Genomic DNA, 22694 nt, shown 5'->3' on the forward strand with positions numbered 1-22694 from the left:
TTTTCAAGCTAAAAGGTGAAAAGGAAATGTTCATGGTAATGCTATGTTACAGTTTGAATGATTAATGACCTTAAAGAGAGAAAGAGAGAGAGAGAGGTTAGATTTGATTCAATATGCTCTCAAGAATAAATCAGTTTTAACATTCACAACAAACATTATTTTCAAAATTTTTTCATACCAAGACTTTCCTAAGTCTCATAAATCCAACCTTCTACATCATTCCTCTAACATTTCTTCCATCCCCCACTATAATTCACTTATCTCTTCATATCATAATAGATTTCTAAAGCAAGGACAAAGGTGAAGCAGAAACAGTTAACCCAAGGAAGTGAAAGTTTCTTGCTCACCCAGGATGGAATTTGTACTATCAGCATAAAATATTTTCTCCCTTTCTCTGCAACAGTATCAGAACTAACACTTGTTTCCAACAGCAGATTCCTGATCTCCAATTTGTGCCAAAGAATATACTTCAAATTATTACTACTTTTATCTCCTATCATTAGTGACTAAAATGTCTATTTTGTAGTACCAACGGAGCATTCTACTAAGATATTAGCAGACCCTACCAAGAGTAGACACTAAGCAGTGACCAATATTTTTTTTTTAAACCAGGCCAGTAATTTCATTGGTATAGCAAACCTGAGACGAAGAACTTTACTCTTATCAAAGCAGATCAACATTTTCTTTGCAGTTTATACCCAAAAAGTTGCCTATGGCCCTAAGACGCTCAGTAATTGAACCCAGGTCTTCCTGACTCTAAAGATAACTCTCTTTCCGTGACGCCATATGCCATATTTTCTCTTTTATAGAAACCAATTTATTATGGTGCCCCCAATCTCTAGACATCTTTTCTTTTTCTTCATCTTCCTTTTATTTTCTCACTTTTCTACTCTTTTCTTCTCACCTACTTATGCCTCAGGCCCACCAACAGCACCCATAGATACTCTTTAACTGGTTGATTATATCAAGCTAAGGATTAGGCTGCTAAAAGTAGCTTTGACTTATCCTCGATCCCACCCCTGTTGGCTACCATAGTTATGTAGCTATGGACAAATCACAAACTCTTTAAGCTGGTTTCAGTTTCATCTCTAAAACGGATATAATACCTATTGTACACCGCCCCCCCACACACACAGTTGTTGCTGTTGTTCAGTCAGGCCCGACTCTTCATGACCTCATTTGAGGTTTTCTAAGCAATGATACTGCAATGGTTTGCCATTTCCTCTTCCAGGTCATTTTGTAGATGAGGAAACTAAGGCAAAAAGGATTAAGTGACTTGCCCAGGGTTACACACTAAGTGTCTGAGGCCAGATTTGAACTTAGGAAGAGTTTCTGGAGTTTCTGACTCCAGGACCAGCCCTCTATTCACTGTACCATTTAATTACCTATAAATACACATACATACATACATACATATATGTACACAGAGAGTAGCAAAATAAATAATATACATATATATTAAACATGAAGTAAATGAATAATATATGTAAAGTGCTTTGCAAATCTAAAAGTGCTATAGAAATCAGAGCTCATTATTAGCGAAGGTAGAAATTTTGCTTATACCTTTAAAAAGTAAAGCTATTTTTGTAACAATGAGAAGTGAAAAGTAACATTTAGTACAAATACAAATACAAAATCAGCTATTAGTACTGACCTTAAATGTTTGCCTTCCCGTTAAAACTCAGGCTGCTTCACAGTTGCATAAGGATCATAGCAGCAAGTTTATTTTCATCCTGAAATTTAAAAAAATAACTAGCAAACAATTGTTTTCTCATTACTCAAACAAATTTGACAAATGTACCCTCCAAAAAGTCTGACAAAATAACCATAAAAATTTTTGATTTTTTTACTTGAATTTTGGAAGTGGGGCGGGGGAAGAGAAAACATTTTTTTCACTGATATGTAAGTAAGCATTAGGTAAGTAAAAGGAATAAACCAAAAACTAAAAGATGGAATTTTTCCACATTCTCATGATTCAAAATACACTTTTTTAAATTATTACAATCAAAGAACAAACTCACATAATTTAAGGAGTACATCACTATTAGACAAGAAAAGCATCTTTTTAAAAAAAAGACTTAATATTTTACTATTTCAGCACAAGTTAAGTGGGTAAAAAGCAAAGAGAGTTGCATTTTTCTTTATGTAAAGCTGTACATAAAATATGATAAACTTCAAGTAAATAGCCTCAGGCCCTATAAATGGATTAACTTTTTTTCATGTATGATCCAAAAGGTACAAATACTATGAATGAAACAGTCCCTCCTTGAAAAGAGGGAACTAATAAATATACGTTAATTGATTGATTTGCTTATTCAATCTGGTTCTACTTATCTCACTTGTTCTGACAGTGTGTTTCTAAGAACTGGATAAACCACCTGCAGAGAAAGAACTGATGGGTGTTTGAGTGCAGACTGAAGCATTTTTAAAAAATTTTTATTTTTCTTGCTTTTTTTTTGCAACATGAAAAATATGGAAATATGTTTTACATGATTTCACAAGTATAACTGATACATCACATTGATTGCCTTCTCAATGACTAAGGGATTTAGAAATGGAAGGGAGAGAATTTGGAACTCAAAACCTGTCTTAAAAGAATGCTAAAAATAAATAAATGATAAATTTGAAAACTAAATTATCACTCCCCTTACCCCCCCTGCCCCCCCCACTGAACTGGAAAGGAGAAAAAATACTCTATCAGCCATCTTTTTCCATAGTCTTAAGTATATAAACAAATCACCTAATAAAGGTAATGTTTCTTAAATAAAATCCTAAAAAGCTGGTACTACGTTTAATTTCCTTTATAAAGAATCTACTAACAGTGGGTATATGAAAAAATGCTCCAAATCATTAATAAGAGAAATCCAAATTAAAGCAACTCTGAGTTTCTATTTCTTACTTATCATATTGGTAAATTTTAAAAAAAAAAGGAAAGAAAATGAAAAATGTTGGAAGGGCTATGGAAAAACAGACACACAACACGCTACTGGTAGAGCTGTGAAAATGGCATAATCACTCTGGTAAGCAATTTAAAAGTACATCCCAAAATTATTAACTCAGGCAACACCCTTCAACCCAATGATACACCGCTAAGCCTATATCCCAAAGAAATAAAAGATTAAAAACTCATATACAAAAATATTTATAACATCTTTTTGTAGTGGCAAAGAACTGGAAATTAACAGAATGCCCAATGAGTGATGAATGGTTGAGCAAACTATCTGTAAAAAATGATGCAAGGGATAATTTCAGAAAAATCTGGGAATACTTAATATGAACTAACACAGAGTAAAGTTAAAACATGCTGTCAGAGAGTCTTGGGGTAAAGATTAAGATATCTATTTTGTGGACATGGCTAATGCAGAAATTTGTTTTGTCTTACGAATATTACAAGGATTTCAATTTTTCTTTTTTCAAGTAGGAGGGTGAAAGACTAGTTTTTTATTAATTACAAAAAATAAATTAATAATCTAGCAATCCTACTTATAAACACACACCTTATATACCTTTTGCTACTGACCATTTTCTCTAAGTGCTACTTCAAATATTTTAAGATCTCCTCCTTTAACTCACTATAATCTAATTTCTATTCCTTTCATTCCAGTTCCAAAAGCAGCAAAATATCGAGGTAGGCAAACCAAAACACCACCGAATTCATAACGATACTGATTATCATTTTCCCTCAAATTCAAATGGGGAAAGCCCTGAACCTTGAACTCAAGAGCCTTGGGAATAGCAATGACTACCCCACCCAAAACCACCAGACCTGCTTCCAGCACCCCACAACCATGCATGGCTCTCACCACCAATACCTGCTGACCAACTGCACAGGATAACATACAGGCAACAGGGGCTCTGGGAGGGCCAGCACCTCACACCAAACCCCTACTTCCATTTCTGCTTCAAGCCTAGTACTCCTAACCATCACTTGTGGAAACAACTCCTATGGAGAAGGGGCTTGCCATTCTCACTAACTGTTAGTCAACACACATAGCAGGCAATCCAGCAGCAAGGTACCCTGAGAGAAGAGACAGGAGGCAACATGTGCCAGGCAGATCAAATCAACACTACTACCTTGATTACTATCTCTCCTCAGACCCTGATGGGGACAGCCCACAACCCTAATAACCTAGAACTTTTATAGCCTTGGGAATAACAATGCTTCCAGCACAGAGGCCTAAGTAATCATCCTACCAAGTAACCTCCATGGAAATGCAGGCTGGCAACTGCTCCTACAGAAAAGAAAGTTCTTGTATCCAAAGTCCTTAATGCTGAAAAATGTTTCAACATTAGAAACCAATAACATACCTTCAATGGAAATTACATTTAAAAAGAGGCAATGACATCTGCTTTGTTGCTGCACCCTAAAAAAACATGGTTGGGATAGATTGGAGCTAGCTCCCACTAACTTGTTTAATTTTCAGTGTGAGCATTTACGCATCTGAAATCAGCAAATGCTACAAAACATTATTGTTTTATTGATTGGCTAGACTTATGAAAGTGAGAAAATGTTAGTAATTCAAATTAAATTTACAAGTGTGTCCTGCTCAGTACACCAATTACCCATGTGACTTTTCTATCTGACTTGTAAATGAAACCTGTTTTCTCCTGGATTAGAATGGAAGCTCCTTGAGAACAAGAACTATCTTAATTTTCTATTTGTATCACCACAGCATTTAGCACAGTGCTTTGTACATAAGTGCTTAATAAATGCTACATTCATTCATTCATTCATTCCACTGTTAACTAGTTGCAAATGACATTTATGGTTCATGTAGAAAAAAAAAACTTTTCAATAATCATTTTACTCAATCTCTTGGTAGCATTTAATAACATTTATTATGTTCTCCTCTGATACCTCTTAGACTTAAGTTTCTAAGGCACAACTTTTATGACTACTTAGTCAATATTCCTTTCTTCCAATTCTCCTTAAGCCTAAAATAGTCAAAAGACTATGAGCTAAAGGAGCTCAGCCTATACTAAGTGGAATCTGGATTGTGACCTTAATTCTGTAACTAGTTCCCATTCTCTCAGTCTTGGACTTTTACTCATTATTATAAAAATAACTCACATTAATATAGTACCTTATAGTTTACAAAGTGCTTTCCACCTGTGATGTAGTACAAGTATAGGGTGTCCCAAAAAGCCTTCAAATTTAAAACTGAGTGAAGCTTTTTAGGAAATCCTGTATGGTCATCAAGAATGTTTTCTTTTTTTTTCCTTTTTTTTCCTTTTTTTGGCTAGGCAATAGGGTTAAGTGACTTGCCCAGGGTCACACAGCTAGTAAGTGTTATGTGTCTGAGGCCGAATTTGAACTCAGGTCCTCCTGAATCCAGGGTCGGTGCTCTACTCACTGCGCCACCTAGCTACCCCAAGAATGTTTTCTAATTTTATTTTTTTCAATTAATAAAAATTTATCTTCTCTTCTTCTCACCTCTCCCTGGCATTGAAAAGGAAAAATGAAAACCTTGTAGCAAATATTTAGAGTGAAGGAAAACAAAATTTCATTGTGGTCATGTCAAAAAAAAAAAAAAGGTCAATCTGCCTTAGTCTACCATTTCCCTATCAGGGAAAGCAGCATGAATCATCATGGGTCCTCTGGGATCATTGTTGCTCACCAATTAGATCAGAGTTTTTAAGTGGTACAAAGTTGCTTGCCTTTAGAATACTGTTGTTATTCTATAAACTGCTCTCCTGATTCTGCTCCTCTTTCACTCTGCAATCACTCCAAATGGGTATTTCCAGGCTTCTCTGATATTGCTCCCCTTCATCATTTCTTATAGTACAATAGTATGCCATCATATTCATATATCACAATTTGTTCAGTCGTTTCCCAAATGATGAATACACCATTAATTTCTAGTTTTGTGCTACCACAAAAAGCTGATATAATTTTTTTTTTAACATATCGTATTCTTTCCACTTTTGTTGATCTCTTTGGGGTATAGAGTTAGTGGTAATGCTGGGTCAATGGGCATACAGAATTTAGTAACTTTTGTGGCACAGTTCCAAACTGATTTCCAAAATGGCTATACCACCACCCTCCATTAATGTATGCATTTTTTCCCAAAGCCCCTTCAGCATTTGTCATTTTCCTTTTTTTTGGTCAACTTTGCTAATCTAGTTTGCTTGAGGTAGAGTTGTTTTCATTACCATTTCTGTTAGTGATTTGGGCCATTTTTTTTTTCATATGACTATTAATAGTCTAGATATCTTACTCTGAAAACTGCCTGGCAAATCCTTCGACCATGTATCAACTGGGGCACAGCTCTTATTCTAATAAATCTGAATCAGTTCCCTATATTTCTTAGAAATGAGACATTTATCAGAAAAATGATGATGCAAAGACCGTTTCCCATTAACCTGCTTCTCTTCTCATTTTAACTGCATTGGTTTTGTTATGAAAAAGCTTTTTAATGTTATATAATCAAAATTACCCATTTTACCTTTTGTGATTCTCTCTATGCCTTGTTCTGTTATGCACTCTTCCCCTATCCATAGATCTGACAAATAATCTTTTCTAGCTCTCATAATTTGTTTATGATGTCACCCTTTATGTCTTAGTCATCTACCCATTTGGAACTTATCTTGGTATACACTGGAAGAGGTTAGTCCATATCTAATTTCTGTCATACTGTTTTCTAGTTTTCCCAGAAGTGTTTCTCAAAAAGGGATCCCTTACCCTCAAATATTTGAGATTTTTGTATTTATCAAACACTGGGTTATTCTCCTCATTTGCTTCTGCATTTAGTATACTGAATCTGTCCCACTGATCAACTGAATTTCTTAACTAATACCAAATTCTTTTGATTATTACTGTTTCATATTATAGTTTGAGAGTCAGTATTGCTAGGACACCTTCTTTCTCACTTTTTTTCATTATTTCTGTAAAGATTCTAGACCTCCTGTTCCTCTAGTAGAGATGAATACTGTTGTCAATTTTTTTCCAAGCCCTAGAAAGCAATCCTTTAATAGTTTAATTAGCATGGCAATAAGCAAATCACTTTTTTATTATATTTTTTGGCTTGCCTATGAGCTATATATATACACACACATATATATACACATACACACACACACATTTACTTAGGGTTGTCTTTATATGTGTAGCAAAGAGTGTCTTATAGTTGTAGTCCTATGGTTCCTGGGTATATCTCAGCTTAGAGATTTCTAAGAATTTTATATATTCTGTAGTTATTTAAAATAGAATTTCTCTATGTTTAATTGGTAATATAAAATAATGCAGATGACTTATGTGAATTTATTTTATATCTTGTAACTGATGAAGTTAGTGGTTTCAATTAATTTTTAGTTGACTCTAGGGTTGTCTATTTAAATTATCATCTTCAAACATAGAGAATTGTGTTTACTCTTTGCCTGTATCTCTTATTGCTATAGTTAACATAATATCAAATAATAATGGTGATAATTGGACATCCCTGCTTTAAATCAACTTATTAGAAAAGCCTCTACTTTATCTCCATTATAGATGCTAACTCACAGTTTTATATAAATATATCTTATATTAAGGAAAGATTTGTTTATTCCTATGCTTTCTAGCATTCTTAATAGGAATGGGTGCAGTATTTTGTCAAAAGCCTTTTCTGTATATACTCATATGATCTTATCTTTTGCTGTTCATGTTATTAAAATGGTAAATGATGCTCATAATTTTCCTAATGTTGAACTAACCCTAAATTCCTGGCATAAATCTCACCTGGTCACTGTGTATAATCTCTGTGATATATGTTGCTGAAACCTCCTCAATAATACTTTATATAAATTTTTGCATCAATATTCTTTAGGAATATTGGTCTATGAAGTTCTTGCTCTGTTTTCACTCTCCCTGGTTTAGGTATCAAGACCATTATTTGTACCATACAAAAAAATTGGTAGGAAGTCCCCCTTTTAATTTTTCAAACAGCTTTTATAATATTGTAATTGATCATTCTTTAATTATTTGATAGAAGTCACTCACAGATCTATCTAGCCCTAGGTCATTTTTTTTTTCTTTTAAGAGCTCATTTATGTCTTGTTCAATTTCTGAGATGGGGCAATCTGACCTCAGACATTTACTAGCTGTGTAACCCTAGGCAAGTCACTTAACCTCTGTGTGCCTCAGTTTCCCTATCTGTAAAAAAGAGATAATAATAGTACCACCTACCTCCCAAAGGTTGTTGTGAGGATCAAATGAGATAACAAGTATTAAGTGTTAAGCACATAAGTACTATATAAATGTTAACTACTACTCTCCTTGACCCCCTTAAAAAAAAACCCATCCTCTAATTTTATGTATTAATTAAATGGTTTGTATTTCAATTTTGTTAATTTCTTCCTTGATTTTAAGAATTCCTCTTTTAATGTTTAATTATAATTTTTTAATTTGTTGGTTTTCTAGGGCTTTTTAGTTGTATACCCAATTAGCTGATCTGTTCTTTCTCTTTTGTTAATGAAAATGTTTAGAGATACACATTTTCCCCCTTAGGACTACTTCAGTGGCATCCCCAAAAAACTGGTTTCTTGTCATTATTCCTCAAATTATTGTTTCTGTGATTTGTTCTTTGGCCCACCCAATCTACAGGATTAAATTAGTCTCCAATTAATTTGTTTCTTCAGTGGTCCTTTATTGAATAGCATTTTTATTACATTGTTATATGTAAAAGATGTGGTTGATACTTGTTTTTCTGTGTTTGTGAGGTGTTCAATGCCCTGAGACATGATCAGTTTTTGTAATGATACCATTCACAGCTTACAGATATGTATACTCATTTCTAGTTCCATTCAATAATCTGACTTTATCATATCTATCTTTTCTAAAATTCTTCTGAGGTCCTTAAATTGTTGTGGTTTTTTTTTTGTTAGATTTATCTAACCTTTGGTTAGATTTAATATTTTCTTTTTTTTTCCTTGAGGTAAACAGGGTTAACTGATTTGCTCAAAGGTCACATAGCTAATAGTATCTGAGGTTAGATTTGAACTAAGGAAGAGGAGTCTGTACCCACTGTGGCACCTAGTTGCCCAAATGTCTATGGTACCTTTCAGCAAAATGTAGTTTCCCTGTTTATCTCTTTTAATTAAGCATACTGTTGCTGTTGCTTTGTCCTGAAATCATGAGTGCTATCCTTGCCTTTCATCCTTCAGCTGAAGCACAACAGATTTTGCTCCAGGCCTTTATTTTAACTCAGTGAATCTTGGTTTTAAGTGTGTTTTTTGTAAACAATATATTGTTGGATTCTACTTTCTAATTCAGTATGCTAACCAATTCCATTTCTGGGTGAATTAATTCATCCCATTCCTGTTTATGGTTGTTAATTGCATCTCTCTCTTCATCTCATTCTCTTATACTTTTCCTTCTCTTTGACACTCCTTTTTATAAAGGGCTGGTAAAAGGAGTGTGCTCAACACCAGCGTTCTAGGTTGATGCTCTTATTCTGCTCTCCTATTGTCTCATCTTTTTTTTCCTTACACCTAGAGCCTGTTTTAATTCTTTGCTTCTTTCCTCTGAAACCCCTTTTCAAGATCCATCCTCCATAGTTGAGTTTATTTTACTTAGGACTAATCCCCTTCTCCTTAATCTTCTCTCTCTTACTTCCCTCTGTCCCTTAAATTTTTTCTGTTTCCTTATTGAGTGAAATATATTTCTGCATCTAGCTGTGTCTAGTCTTCCCTTCACTGAACAATTCAAATGAAAGGTTTAAGTGTAACCCACTCTTCCTCCTTGTCTGCATGGTATCCTACTTGCACGTCCAAATTATGAGAAATAATTTCCCACATCCTCCCTATCCCCTTCCCCTACTGTATTCCTTTCCCCTCCCTTTCCATTCTTCTTTTAAGATAATCTAAACATAATAAAAGTACTTCCGGGTCCTGTGTCTCCCCCTATGACCATTTATGATGATAGGTTTGAGGGGACACATCTCCCCATATTAGAATATAAACAGTTCATCCGAGTTTAATCCCATATAATTGCTCACTCATATTTCTCTTTTTATACTTCTATTCCTCTTGTATTTCTATTTCATTGTTGTTACTCAGCTCTGGTCTTTTTTTTTTTTTTTTTTAAATCAAGAATACTTGGAAGTGTTCTTTCTCCATTTCATTAAGATTCAATTGTTTCCTATGCTCAAAGGCTATAAAACTGTGCATACCCTTTGATCCAGCATTACCACTACTAGGTCTGTATCCCAAAGAGATCATAAAAAAGGGAAAAGGTCCCACATGTACAACAATATTTACAGCAGCTCTTTTTGTGGTGGCCAATAATTGGAAACTGAGGGAATGCCCATCAATTGGGCAATGGCTGAACAAGTTATGGTATATGATGCAATGGAATACTATTGTTCTATAAGAAATGATGAGCAGGCAGATTTCAGAAAAACCTAGACTTACATGAACTGATACTGAGTGAAGTGAGCAGAACCAGGACAACATTAGCAACACTATGCGATGATCAACTTTGACAGACTTAGCTCTTCTCAGAAATACAATGATCTAAGACAATTCCAAAAGACTCATGATGGGAAATGCTATCCACAGACAGAGGAAGAACTATGGCATCTGAATGCGGATCAAAGCATACTATTTTCTCTTTTTTTGTTAGTTTTTTATTTCCTGTGGTTTTTCCCTTTTGTTCTGATTCTTCTTTCACAACATGACTAATGTAGAAATATGTTTAATATGACTGCACATGTATAACCTATATCAGATTGCTTGCTGTCTTGGGGGAGGGAAGGAGGGAGAAAAAAATTTAGAACTCAAAATTTTATAAAAGTGAATGCTGAAAACTATCTTTACATGTAATTGTTAAAAATAAAATGCTATTAAGTGGAGGGGAAGTAATTTTTTTAGCATATTAAAAAAAAGATTCAATTGAAACTGGTAAGTTATTCTTGGTTGCAAGCTGTTACATAAGCTCTCCTCTGGAATATCACATTCCAAGTTCTCTATCCTTCAAAGTGACAGCTGATAAATCTTGTGTGATCCTGACTGTGTAGTTCCTTGGTACTTGAATTCTTTCTGCATGCATGCAGTACTTTTTTCTTTGACAAAATATTCCCAGAAGTTTTCTTTTGGGGATTTCTTTCAGGAGGTGAATAGTGGATTCTATTTTCATTTTGCCTTCTGGTTCTAAACCAGCTGGGCAGTTTTCTTCATAGTTTCTTGAAATGTAATACCTATGCTCTTTTTTCAGTCATGGCTAGTCCAAAAATTCTTAAATTATCCCTCCCTTCATCCTAGTCAGTTACTTTTGATACATATTCTCTCTTTTTTTAATCCTTTTGACTTTGTTTTTAATATTACTTGTTGCCTCAGAGAGAATTAACTTCCATTTCTATGTGATTTGTGTGAAGTGGAAACTCAGCCAATTTAATTAGCATTTCTCTAATTATTAGTGATTTGGAACTTTTTTTTCATGCAACTATTGAGATAGCTTGGATATTTTCTTCTGAAAGCTGTTGGTCAAATCCTTTGACCATGTTCTTATAAATTTAATCAGTTTCCTATCCAGGTATACCTCATTTTATTGCACTTCACTTTATTGCACTTCATAGATACCGCAATTTTTACAAATTGAAGGTCTGTGGCAACCCTATGTTAAGCAAGTCTGTCAACACCATTTTTCCAATAGTACATGCTCATATCATGTTTCTCTGTCACATTTTAGTAATTCTCAACATATTTCATACTTTTTCATTATTATTACATTTGTTATGGTAATCTGTGCTCAGTGATTTTTGATGTTGCTGTTATAACTGTTTTGGCGCCCCACAAACCGTGTCCATTTATAAGACCTTAAACTTAATAAATGTTGTATACTGACTGCTCCACCAACTGGCAGTTCCTATCTCTTTCCCTCTCCTCTGGCATCCCTATAACCCAAGACACAATACTGAAATTAGGCCAATTAATAACCGTACAATGGCCTCTAAGTGTTCAAGTGAAAGGAGAGTCAACTAATACAGCAAACTTTATTGCTGTCTTATTTTAAGAAATTGCCACAGCCACCCCAACCTTCAGCAACCACTATTCTGATGAGTTAGCAGCTATCAACCTCAAGGCAAGACCCTCCATCAGCAAAACGATTATGACTCACTTAAGGACCTCATTCCTTTGCGTGGTAATGAAATGCTCTGGGCTAAACTCCCACCCCAATGTCAAAAAGCCTTCTGTCTCCCACCCTATGCCATCCTGGGCTGGAAAAATAAGTCACTGTAATTTTTTTCTTGGATTTCTAAATCAGAACTCAAGGCTTGTGTGTTTTCTAGATTTCTGTTTACTGGTTGTGGTTGACAGTTGGGCTGTACTTCCCGATTCTCCACCATCTTGGCTGGTCTCATTATCATTAGCAATCATCCATCTCAGATTTTCCATAACAGTATAGATTTAAAATACTAAGTTCTATTAAAAAATGAGGGGGGAAAAGTCTTTCTATCAAATCCTGTGTCTCTGAGGTTGTCAGTTCACAGAATATGATTAAAATAATTAAAAGGCACTCCCCATTATTAGAGAGGAAATATGAAAGGAAGAAATCCTCTTAAGACTTTCATATCTCTATTTCAACTGCTATCAGTCCCTTACAGCAGTAGATCTGGAAAAAAAAAGTTCTTCATTTAGGTCCAGAGACCCCTTGGTGACTCTGGATAAATTTCAGAGGATACCTTGAACCTGGATAGATAAGAAAAAAAACTTCTTTATTTTCACTAACCTCTAAATGACATTTGATATTTCCTTCAATTATTTAAAACATTAATCTAAGGAGTCCACGGCTTCAAAATATTATCAAAGGGGTCCATTCAGAAAACTCAGAAGCCTGGCCCTAAAATGAACAAGACTGATCTCTTCCAATTCAGTTCCACACTGATACAGAGTAAACTACATCTAGTTATCCATTCCTTTCTCCTAATGGGGCCAGGTTAAAAGTGTGATTGGTAAAGAAATCAAATGTGATTCTTAGGCCCTGTTTTGTGTTCCACTAAATGAACAGAAAATGTTAAGTCGGAGTTTGGAAGAGATAAAAGGATCTTCATATTTCTAAACCAAGGGTAGGTAGGTGGCACAGTGAACAGAGAGTGCCAGGACTGAAGTTAGGAAGACCTGAGTTCAAATCCAGTCTCAATTAGCTGTGTGACCCTGCACAGGTCATTTAATCTCAGTGAGCCTCAGTTTCTTCATCCATAAATTGGGATAACAGTACCTACCTCACAGGGTTGTTGTGAGGATCAAATGAGATAATATTTGTAAAGCATTTAGCATGTAGTCCCTGGCATGCAGTAAGCACTATATAAATGTTAGTTGTTATTGTTATTTTGTTTCCAAACAAATCAAAGGAATTCTAAGAGTCAATATCACCTACTCCTTTAAGTGATACCATCAGTAATATTACAAAAAGTCATTTTTAATTAATTTTATTGCAAGGGTTCTACAAAACTTTTTCTTTTTGTTTTAAAGTGAAGGGTTCAATTACTAGTTTGTGATCCATTCATCTGGCATATCATGCACCATTTTGTGTCATTTCTTATAATGTTGGTCTTGAACTACTATCTCACTCTTTTATATAATTTTTCATATTTCTTGTCTACAACATTTTAAGTTTTTTGAGGGTAAGGACCATGTCTTACATGTCTCTGGTATCACCCACTATAACTAAGACAATATCTTAACTCTGTTAGGCACGCTAAAAATTTGTCGATCCACTGTTACCAAGTAAATATTTTAATTTCCATGGTAATTACTGCCTTTTAAATATTTTACATTGACTAAATTTTGCCCTGAATCCCTTGTGTTCGCATCATCCTTTATGATGAAGAATTAGAGAGAATGAGAGAGAAAATTCAGTAAAACCAATCACATCTCTGCAAAGGAGTGGGGGAGGTGTGTTCTCAAATTTGTTCTCTGGGGCCATGTAACAATTACATTCTAATGGTACTTTGTTTCCTCCATAAAACTATAAACAGCTACTTTAGTTTTAGGCACATTTGAAAACGAATTCTCAATAACTTTTCATTATTTTAAGCCTCACTCCCATAGGTATAAAGGCCAATCTAGCTTCAAAAAACTTTAATGGCCAAGGTGGCCAGAATTTTTCTAGAAGTCACCCTATTCTGATTAGATGAGCTCATAGTAAGCAACCATTTTTCCTGAGAAACTTGTGGAATTTGGGAAAATACTATCTTCAGTGGAATAGGAAAATTAATTAACAAGAGCAACAACAGATCATATACAATGAGGTTATTACAGTATTACATAGCTTCAGAAGTAAAGAGAACCTTTTTCACAATCAGTAAGATGATCTCATTTCATTTTCTCTTTAGGCTAGAGAAATAGCCTAATCAATATTTAGTTAGGGAACCCTAAATTTATTGATTTATTTGTCTATCATTACCATTAGCAAAATATAAACAAAGGCAATGATTTAATCTAACTTTGAGGAGGAAAAGAGAAAAATCCTAATTAAATGTCCCAACAGGGAGCCCATACATCCTCGACTGATAAAACAGTACTAGTGTTTGCCTTCTACTATGAAGAAAGAGTAAGACCAAGAAAAAGTTCCACATAAAAAATAAACTTTAACTGCAATGAGACATGAGAAGTATGAAGTTCACATCACAGTAATGTAGAAGCAGAAGACAGTAATTTTAGTCTTGGCTCTATCACTTACCAGCTATGGGACTTTGTGAAAGTCTCAACGTTTCTAAGCCTCGGTTTCATTACCTGTAGTAAGACGTGCTCTATTCTTACAGGGCTGTTGTTATAATCAATTAAATAAAAGAAGTATGGCACCCTGTAACCATAATAGGTTAATAAAAGTGAGTTATCAACTAAAATTAAAATCTTAGTACCTACCACTAGATTTCATAAAATTAAAAGGAACCTAAGGGCTCATCTAGTTCATCTTATGAAAAAGAAAACTGAGGCCCAAGAAGTTTAAATGTCTTCTGCAAGATCCCACAGGTAGCCTGTACTTCAGACAGTGATTTAAACTTGGGTCCTCTGACTCCCAGAGCTGGTGGTCTTTTCATTGTAATAGGTGTCTCACGATACTCTGAGACAAAGTGTAATGCTTCTCACATCAAACTTCACCCCCCAAAAATGAGTACTAAATCTCATAGGCCCAATACACAACTTCTTTAACCTGTGCCATTTCATAGAAAAAGTAATTGAACATAATAAGTATTTTAATAAAATACAAAAAAATTCTAATTCTGTGCTGGTTGGCCCTTAACATAAGAGTGATTAATCTGTCCATTTTGTTTGCCTAGTAAAGGTAATAGCAGCTTGAAATGTGGTGACAAGTTTACTCTTGACTAAGTTTCAGAATAGTTTAAATCTGAACTGAACTATAACAATGACATATATATAGCAAATAGAATAATAAAAAAGTGAAGATAGAGTTTCAAGAGCTTTGGATTACAGCTTATTTTTTAAAGCATAATTATATTATCTCCTCCCTCAACAAACTCCACAATTTACTATTCTAAAGACTGGATAACAGCAGATTTATTTATTTTTTTGCTTCAAGATGGTGCAGTAGATAGCTATTGGATTTGAATCAGTTCTTCCAAATCTGGCCTCAAATATTTACTAGCTGTGTGACCCTAAGCAAATCACTCAACTTCTCAATCTTAGTTTCTATATCTGTAATATGGGAAAAATAACAACACATACCAGGATTGTTCTGATGACAAAACGAGATAATTGTAAAGTGCCATACAAACCTTAAAACGATACATAAATGCTAGCCATTAGTACTATTATCATTAAATGGTCTATGCTCGGCTAAAATGGTTTTGTATGGATTGTGGGGTTTTCTTTTTTTTGGGGGGGGGACTTAATGTAATAATCATTTTTATTAGAATGCCAAAAAGCAAGTGTCAGCTTACACAATAAGCTGGTCAGCATATACTGAAGGCCTCCAGAGAGCAGAGTTACAGGAAAAAAAACCACGGGGACAAAGGAAACAACATTACATCAAAGTTTCTACCATCTAAAAGCTTACAGTGTAACAGGGAAGATAGGATAACAACCCATTAAACACAAATAATACCTTGAGACCTGATTACAATAGAATGTTGGCCAGGCACCTTTCCAGTAAGAACTGCAAAAAGCGCTCCAGGGTCTTACACTAAGCACATGCGTGTACGCCGCCGCCGAGTCTCCTTCTCCGCCCCCCCCCCCCCCCCCCCGCCCCCCGCCCCCCGCCCCATCCTCCTCACCAGGGTGTTCCCAGCGCGCACGCGCAGTGCTCAACGGCCAGCCCGGAACCTGACAATTATCCTCCTCTCATCGGAGGGACTTGCCCCGAGAGATGAGGTAGCATTCCTGCCGGCGGGGATGCATCTCCGTCGCAGAGGGCGCTGCTGCTACAACTAGGCCTAACTGCTATCACAGTCACCTCCCCCTGGGGGACAAGGGGGATGGGGAGGGAAGCATTTGGCGGCCGCCGCAGGCGACACACACAACCAACCCGTTTATAACGCCTCGCTGCTTGCTCCACGAGACCCGTATTGGGAGGCAGCGGCATAGCGACTCCCAGTGTGAGAACTGTTGTTCTCTATCACTCACCCACTCTAGCTCCGGGACACCGCCGCCGATGCGGTCGCTACAGCGTCTTCTCCACCCCCTTCACTCCTTCCACTTCTTCTCGAGCAAGACAAGATGGCGCCAGACCGCCGCCACCCGGAAGCAAATGTTGACAACATCCGGCCCGTCACACTAGCCATGTTAAACCCGCCGGGCCTGAAGACACGTGACTCGGTCTCGGTTTGACACGTGACTCGGTCTCGATTTGCCCCGTTTGCCGCCGTGCTGGATGCTTGCGTTCTGTCGCCCTCTTTTTCGTCATTTATATTACTAGGTCGGGATGTCTGAGGACTTACCTCCTCTGGATGTCTTCGCCACGGCCCTTAACAGACGGTCCATTTCATACAGGCCCCCTCTCCCATCTTTAGTGTGGGCAACCAGTGAAATGCGTGTGTGCTTCCGACTGAGGGCGGGAAGCGGGGAGGAGTTGCTATGGCGAGTCTCCTTCGGCAGGGGGAGGGGAGGGAGGAAGTTAAGAAGCTCCTCGACGATTGTTTCCTGACTCCGGGCTTGGCCCTGAGGCAGCAGCCCTTACGGTTCTGGAGCTCCGCACAGCTTGGGTCAAACATACCTCACAAGCGGGCTCCCCAAGAAGATCTGAGAGGGGAGACTCGTCCCCACGTGGACTTGCCACGAACAACTTTCTTGTAGAACCGCTCTGTGGCACGGTCCTCCGCTAGCTCTTGGCCCTGGCGAAAGACCAACCCCAGAAGGGAGAAGCGCTTAGGGTTTTGGCTGCTGCCCGATGACCCTAGTTAACCCTAACTGGGTGTAGTCAGCGTCCACCTGAAGCACGCTCGGCTCTGCTGCCACCTAGCGAGAGAGCCCCGTGAGAAAGGGGGAAGCGTCTAGCCTGGTCAGTCCAGTTAGTGCGGCGCCTTACCGCCAGCCCCAGACTGGCCTTGGATGCTTTAAACGCAATGGACTTTGTAATTAATAAAGAAGAGTGGTTTGACTACATAGTGCTTTAATTTGAGCTACTTGGCTTCCTGTGCAGCGTTCAAATTGGGAAGCTTCATGTTCTGCACCCCCTAGCAAACGCAGTCTGGAACAGTGAAAAAAACTGGATATGGAATTAGAGAATTGGGATGTGAATCCCAGCTCTGTGTGACTTGGAACAAGTCACTTAACTTCTCAACCTCAGCTATTTTTTGGTCAAATGAGAGGGGCATTAGATGGCCCTTAAGAGCCTATCTCTAAATCTACAATCCCAAGTCTAGTTCGGTTCACTGCAAAGAGAAAAAAAGCAGCCTCTAGTGTATTTTGGATTTGTTCGCTGAATATCTGGAATCCGAAAGAAAAAAACTTTGGGAGAACCACAAGTATCTGAAGGGAAAGAACAACAATTGATTACTCCAGTTGGAGATTGCTTATATTCGTTGGCAAGAATATCTATTTTAATCTTTACATTATAACATACTGTACTCTGAAAAGTGAAATCCACTCACAATCAAAATAGAGAAGAAGTGTAGAATGTACCATATCTGAAACAGCCAAACCTGAGTGGTACATCTACTCCTAAAAATGTCTTTTTCAATTCCTTCTTGTAGTAAAGATATTCTAATCTATAATGTAAGTTTTGTGGGGGGGTTTTTAATTATGTGAAATAAAGAAGAAAATAATAATCTCAATGTGAAATGAGGCATGAATTAGATTTTTGGAGATTCTCACAGAGCATTAGGTGGAAGCATTACAAGCCAGTTGGAGGTGGGGCACAGGGATGGAAGTGGGAAACCTGGTGGCACATACCTATGAGTCCTATTACTAGAGAGTCTGAGGCTAGTGATTGCTTAAACTTGGGAGTTCTAAACTATATTAGAACTAAAATACTCCCAATCTGCACTAAATCCAGAATGATTATAATAACCTCCCAGGAGCAAGGGGCCACCACGCTGCTTAAGGAAAGGCAACCTGGCCCAAGTCAAAAACAGGACACATCAAAATCTCTGCACTTCACCATGCCCTCTAACCATAGATGTCCCAGTGGGTGCTGTCCTGGACCCACTTTTCCCTCTATACTACTTCACTTGGTGATCTCATCAGCTCTCATGGATTTAATTACCATCTTCATGCTAATGATTCTCAAATCTACCTATCCTACCCTAATCTTTCTACTGAGCTGCAATCCCACATCTCCATCTGCCTTTCAGACATCTCAAACAGAACGTCCAGTAGATGTTAAACTCAACATGTCCAAAACTGAGTTCATGATCTTTCCCCATAAACCCTCACCTCTCCTACCTTCTGTGTTATTGTGAAGGGCAATACCATCCTTCCAGTCCCTAAGGCTGGCAACCTAAATGTCATCCTTGACATCTCACTATCTTTCACCCCCTATATCCAAACATTTGTCAAGGCCTGTCAATTTTACCTTCACAACATCTCTCGAATCTGCCCCTTCTCTCCTCTGACACTGCCACCATTCTGGTGAAGGCCCTCATTACTTCATGCCTGTACTATTACAATAGCCTGCTGACAGGTATGGCTGCCTCAAGTCTCTCCCTACTGCAGTCCATCCTCCATTTGGCAAAAAAAGTGAACTTTTCTTAAATTGAAGGCCCAATAATGTCATCCCCTACTCAGTAAACTCCAGTGGCTCCCTATCTCCTTCAAGAGCAAATACAAAGCCCTCCCTTTGCCTTTCAAAAACCTTCATAACCTTAGCCCCTAGTCTTCTTTCCATCATATACTCTTCAAGCCAGTTATACTGACATCCTTGCTGTTCCATGAACAAGATACTCCATCTCTCTGCTCCAGGCATTTTCTTTACTTGTCTTTCAGTTCTTGGAATGGTCTCTCCTTATTTCCACATCCTAGAGGAGCACTCCACTGAGCCTGAGGGAAAGAGCTCAAGATCCTGCTGAGGCCAGTTCTGTCCCCTGAAAAGTCACTTGGGGTTGTAACCTAGGCTGATGAACTGTGAATTGCCTTGTGTGGGAGGAAACTGAAATACTTTTGAGATCCAGCCCCCAAGGAAACCACTGTCAGAGGGAAGGGAGTCATACAATGAAAAATAGGAGGAAAGAAGGGGAAAGAAACTGAAATTACTGAAGATTTCAAGAAGAAAACTCAAAGTCCTTGAATATAATCAGAGAAATCAACAGAGAAAACATTAACAGCAAAAAAGAAATATGGCATCCAAAACTAATAACTAAGTCCAAATATCTTTGAATAAATATTGCAAAACAAAGGCAAATGATCCAATACTTGATGAGACAGAGAACCTTGTGGAATTTGAAGAAGACATGGAACCACAACAGACTACTCCTGAGGCATTAAAAGAGGAATGAGAATTATAACAGCAAAATTTGTAGCCTATACAGTAAAAAAATAATGGGCAGATTAGAAAACCTGGAATCTGCAGTGGCAATTCAAATCAGAGGAACAAAAGTGAGAACAATAGATTGGGAATGCAAATGCATTGAAGTAAAGATAATCTAGAAGAAGAGAAGCAAATGACAATACCATTAAAAGAAAATATGGTCCCTGTGCAAGCAAAACATACTGATCTTGAAAGAAGATGCATAAACACAAACTAAGAATCAAAGGTCTCCCAGAAAAACAAAACAGGACAAGCAAACAAACAAACACTTTGCCACCATAGTGCAGAAAATGATGAAAGAGAACTGCCCAGAACTTCTGAACATTGAAAATGAAATATCAATTGAAAGAATTCATAGAATAAAAACTCACAAGAACTCAAGGCTGAAAACTCAGGATACATAGGGGTTAAATTTAACAATTAAATTCAGAAACAAGTTCTGCAAATAAACAGGAAAAAGAACTTGAAATATAAAGCAAAGGAAATTTGAATAATAAGACTATTTTTGGCCCACCATAAAATGTAGGAAGGAATGGAATAATGTATCTAAAAGAGCAATGGAGCTCCATATGCAACCCAGAATGACTTACCCTGCATATCTGACCTTAACCGTAAATTAAAAAAGATGGACATTCAATAATAGAGGTATTTTAAACATTCTTAGAAAGAAAACCAGATCTGAAGAGACCCAGGCAGCAGAAATGTAGGAGAGGTAAAGGAATATAGCAGCCAAGGATAGTACCACCCCGACCAAATGACCAAAGAGCCACAGCAGCTCTGCAACTGTTGTTAACTCTAAAAAAAACCAGAGCTCACATAGGTTGTGAAAACCACAGTTAACTCTAAAAGTAAAATAAAATAAAACCAAAGACCTAACAGTTGTTATAAACAAAAGGCTTTCTTTATTCCCCCCCCACCCCAGTAGAAGACCTGCTTTAGTGAAGGCTAATCTCAGTATATATACTAGTAGCTACATAGTGTGCTATAGCCCTGATAATAGTGGTAACAGTAACAATGAGACAAGTTTGATTCATAGAAGGACTTCACGACCAGAACACAAGTACTAGAGGTGCTTGTCCAAGCTCAGAGATCACCTGAGGCTGGCGTGAAACAATTCTGGGATTTTGCTGTGGCCAAATTCATCCAGAGAGTGAGCACAAAGGATTTTTGTTATGCCAAGTTCAAGGCACAGCTTGCTTACTGGGCCTTACCTCTGGAAAACTGGAGTGATCTTGGCATGGGAATCCTCACAACAGTATCAGTATTAACAGAGAGACTTTTTTCATTATTTGTACAAAGAGACAGGGTGGAAGGTGGAAGTCAGGTGGTGGTAACAGTATAGAAGCAGGTTTGAGAAGCATAATGGACAGAATCTGGGAACACCTTAAGTATAGGTGAATCAATGTTTGTTTTGTGGGGAACTATATTACAAAGTGGGAGGGTGAATGAAAGTTGGGAAAGGTGAGGAAATTGAGTGAACCATATTGACTCCATCTTGTGACTCAATTATGGAGCTTGCCTAGTTCCCTTTCTGTTCAATTATGGGTCTAGTCCAATTGCTGTCTTGTGAGAAAACTTTATTCAATTATGAGAATTGTGAGAACACTTTATTGCATTGTTTGAAACTAGTCCTGCATGGCTGGGAAGCTGGACCATTTCTACCCGTTGCTTAGAGACCCTCAGGACCTAGGTTATGTTGACCAGAAACCCAGTCAGATCCAAAGACTGATGCAAGAAGTTTTCTCACAGTTATACATCTCAAGCAATCCATATGTTGTATCTAAAAACTGGCCCCATACTGATCAATCCGTTACTGTTTTCTTGTTCCTTTGATTGAATACAGACGCTTGAAGGGGAATGGAACACCTCTTTTTCTGATTTCAGGGAATTGTACCTGTTCACTCATCCCCCTCCCAACTTTGAAAGTCCCTAATCTTTCTTTCAATTAGAAAGCAGATTACCTAATTATACATCCTGTTTTGTATCCTGCGTATTGTTTTCTCTTAATGCATAAAAATCTGTCTCCTCCTGTATTTAGGATCCAGCTGAGGACACCTGGTCCTGATTTGTTATGCAATTGGCATGCACTGCTTAATAAATTGATATGCTCAGAAGCTTGAACTTTTGTTTCCTTAGTTATTTCAGATTTCACCCATCACCAAGGGAAGCAGGAGAACAGAGGGGAGTATAAGGTATACACAGGTAAAATTGATGGCTATCAATGAGAGGAAGGTGACCCTTGTGGTCTCTAAGGAAGAGAAGTGCTTATAGGGCTTACAGGGGTAAGGAGGAGAGAGAAAAGATTGAAAAGGGGTGAGAGGAGGAGGGAAACCTTACTTTGATAGTGGAAGAGGGTTCCATTGATGAATGTTCCTACAGGTGAATAGAGATGGTGTGCAAAGGGAAGTGAAAACCCTGTGTTAGATATGGTCAGGAGGATTTGGTGCTTGATAAGACCATTTGACTTACTCAGGAAAGAGGAAGCTGGAACTCCTAGGGTCTACTGGCACCTAGGATGGGGATAGTATTGATCCAGAGAGGAGAGTTTGATGAAAATGTAAAAAGAAGGTAACCAGGAAGAGGATATAAATCAGTGGTAGACTACATGGAGGAAGGAGGCTGGGAAGGGATTGTGTCCTACAATGGGACAGTGTCCTCTCTGACATCTGTAATAATTGGCATTGTCTTGGGAGTAAGGCTTAATAAAAGGGAAATCCTAAGGGCAAACTCTACAAGGCAGTGGCAGAGACTGTCTAAATGGGATGACTAAAATGGATAAATTTTGATACCA

The 22694-nt window shown here is 37.4% G+C and overlaps 1 protein-coding gene across 3 annotated transcripts in view; it reads right to left on the reverse strand.

The window, feature by feature from the left end:
• PNISR (PNN interacting serine and arginine rich protein) overlaps positions 1-17160 on the reverse strand; it is a 39838-nt gene extending 22678 nt beyond the window's left edge. Inside the window, exons 1-2 of one of the 3 annotated variants that reach the window (XM_027855161.1) lie at positions 16564-17160; positions 1655-1733 (exon numbers count right to left, since the gene is read on the reverse strand). The gene's annotated coding sequence lies outside the window, so the exon portion shown is untranslated. The remainder of the gene's footprint in view (positions 1-1654; positions 1734-16563) is intronic. The other 2 variants (XM_027855151.1, XM_027855170.1) reach the window with 2 other exon arrangements.
• Positions 17161-22694: the final 5534 nt, after the last annotated feature.

The sequence above is a fragment of the Vombatus ursinus genome, unplaced genomic scaffold (assembly GCF_900497805.2).
Source record: "Vombatus ursinus unplaced genomic scaffold, bare-nosed wombat genome assembly UNPS02000582.1, whole genome shotgun sequence".
Classification (NCBI taxonomy): Eukaryota; Metazoa; Chordata; class Mammalia; order Diprotodontia; family Vombatidae; genus Vombatus; species Vombatus ursinus.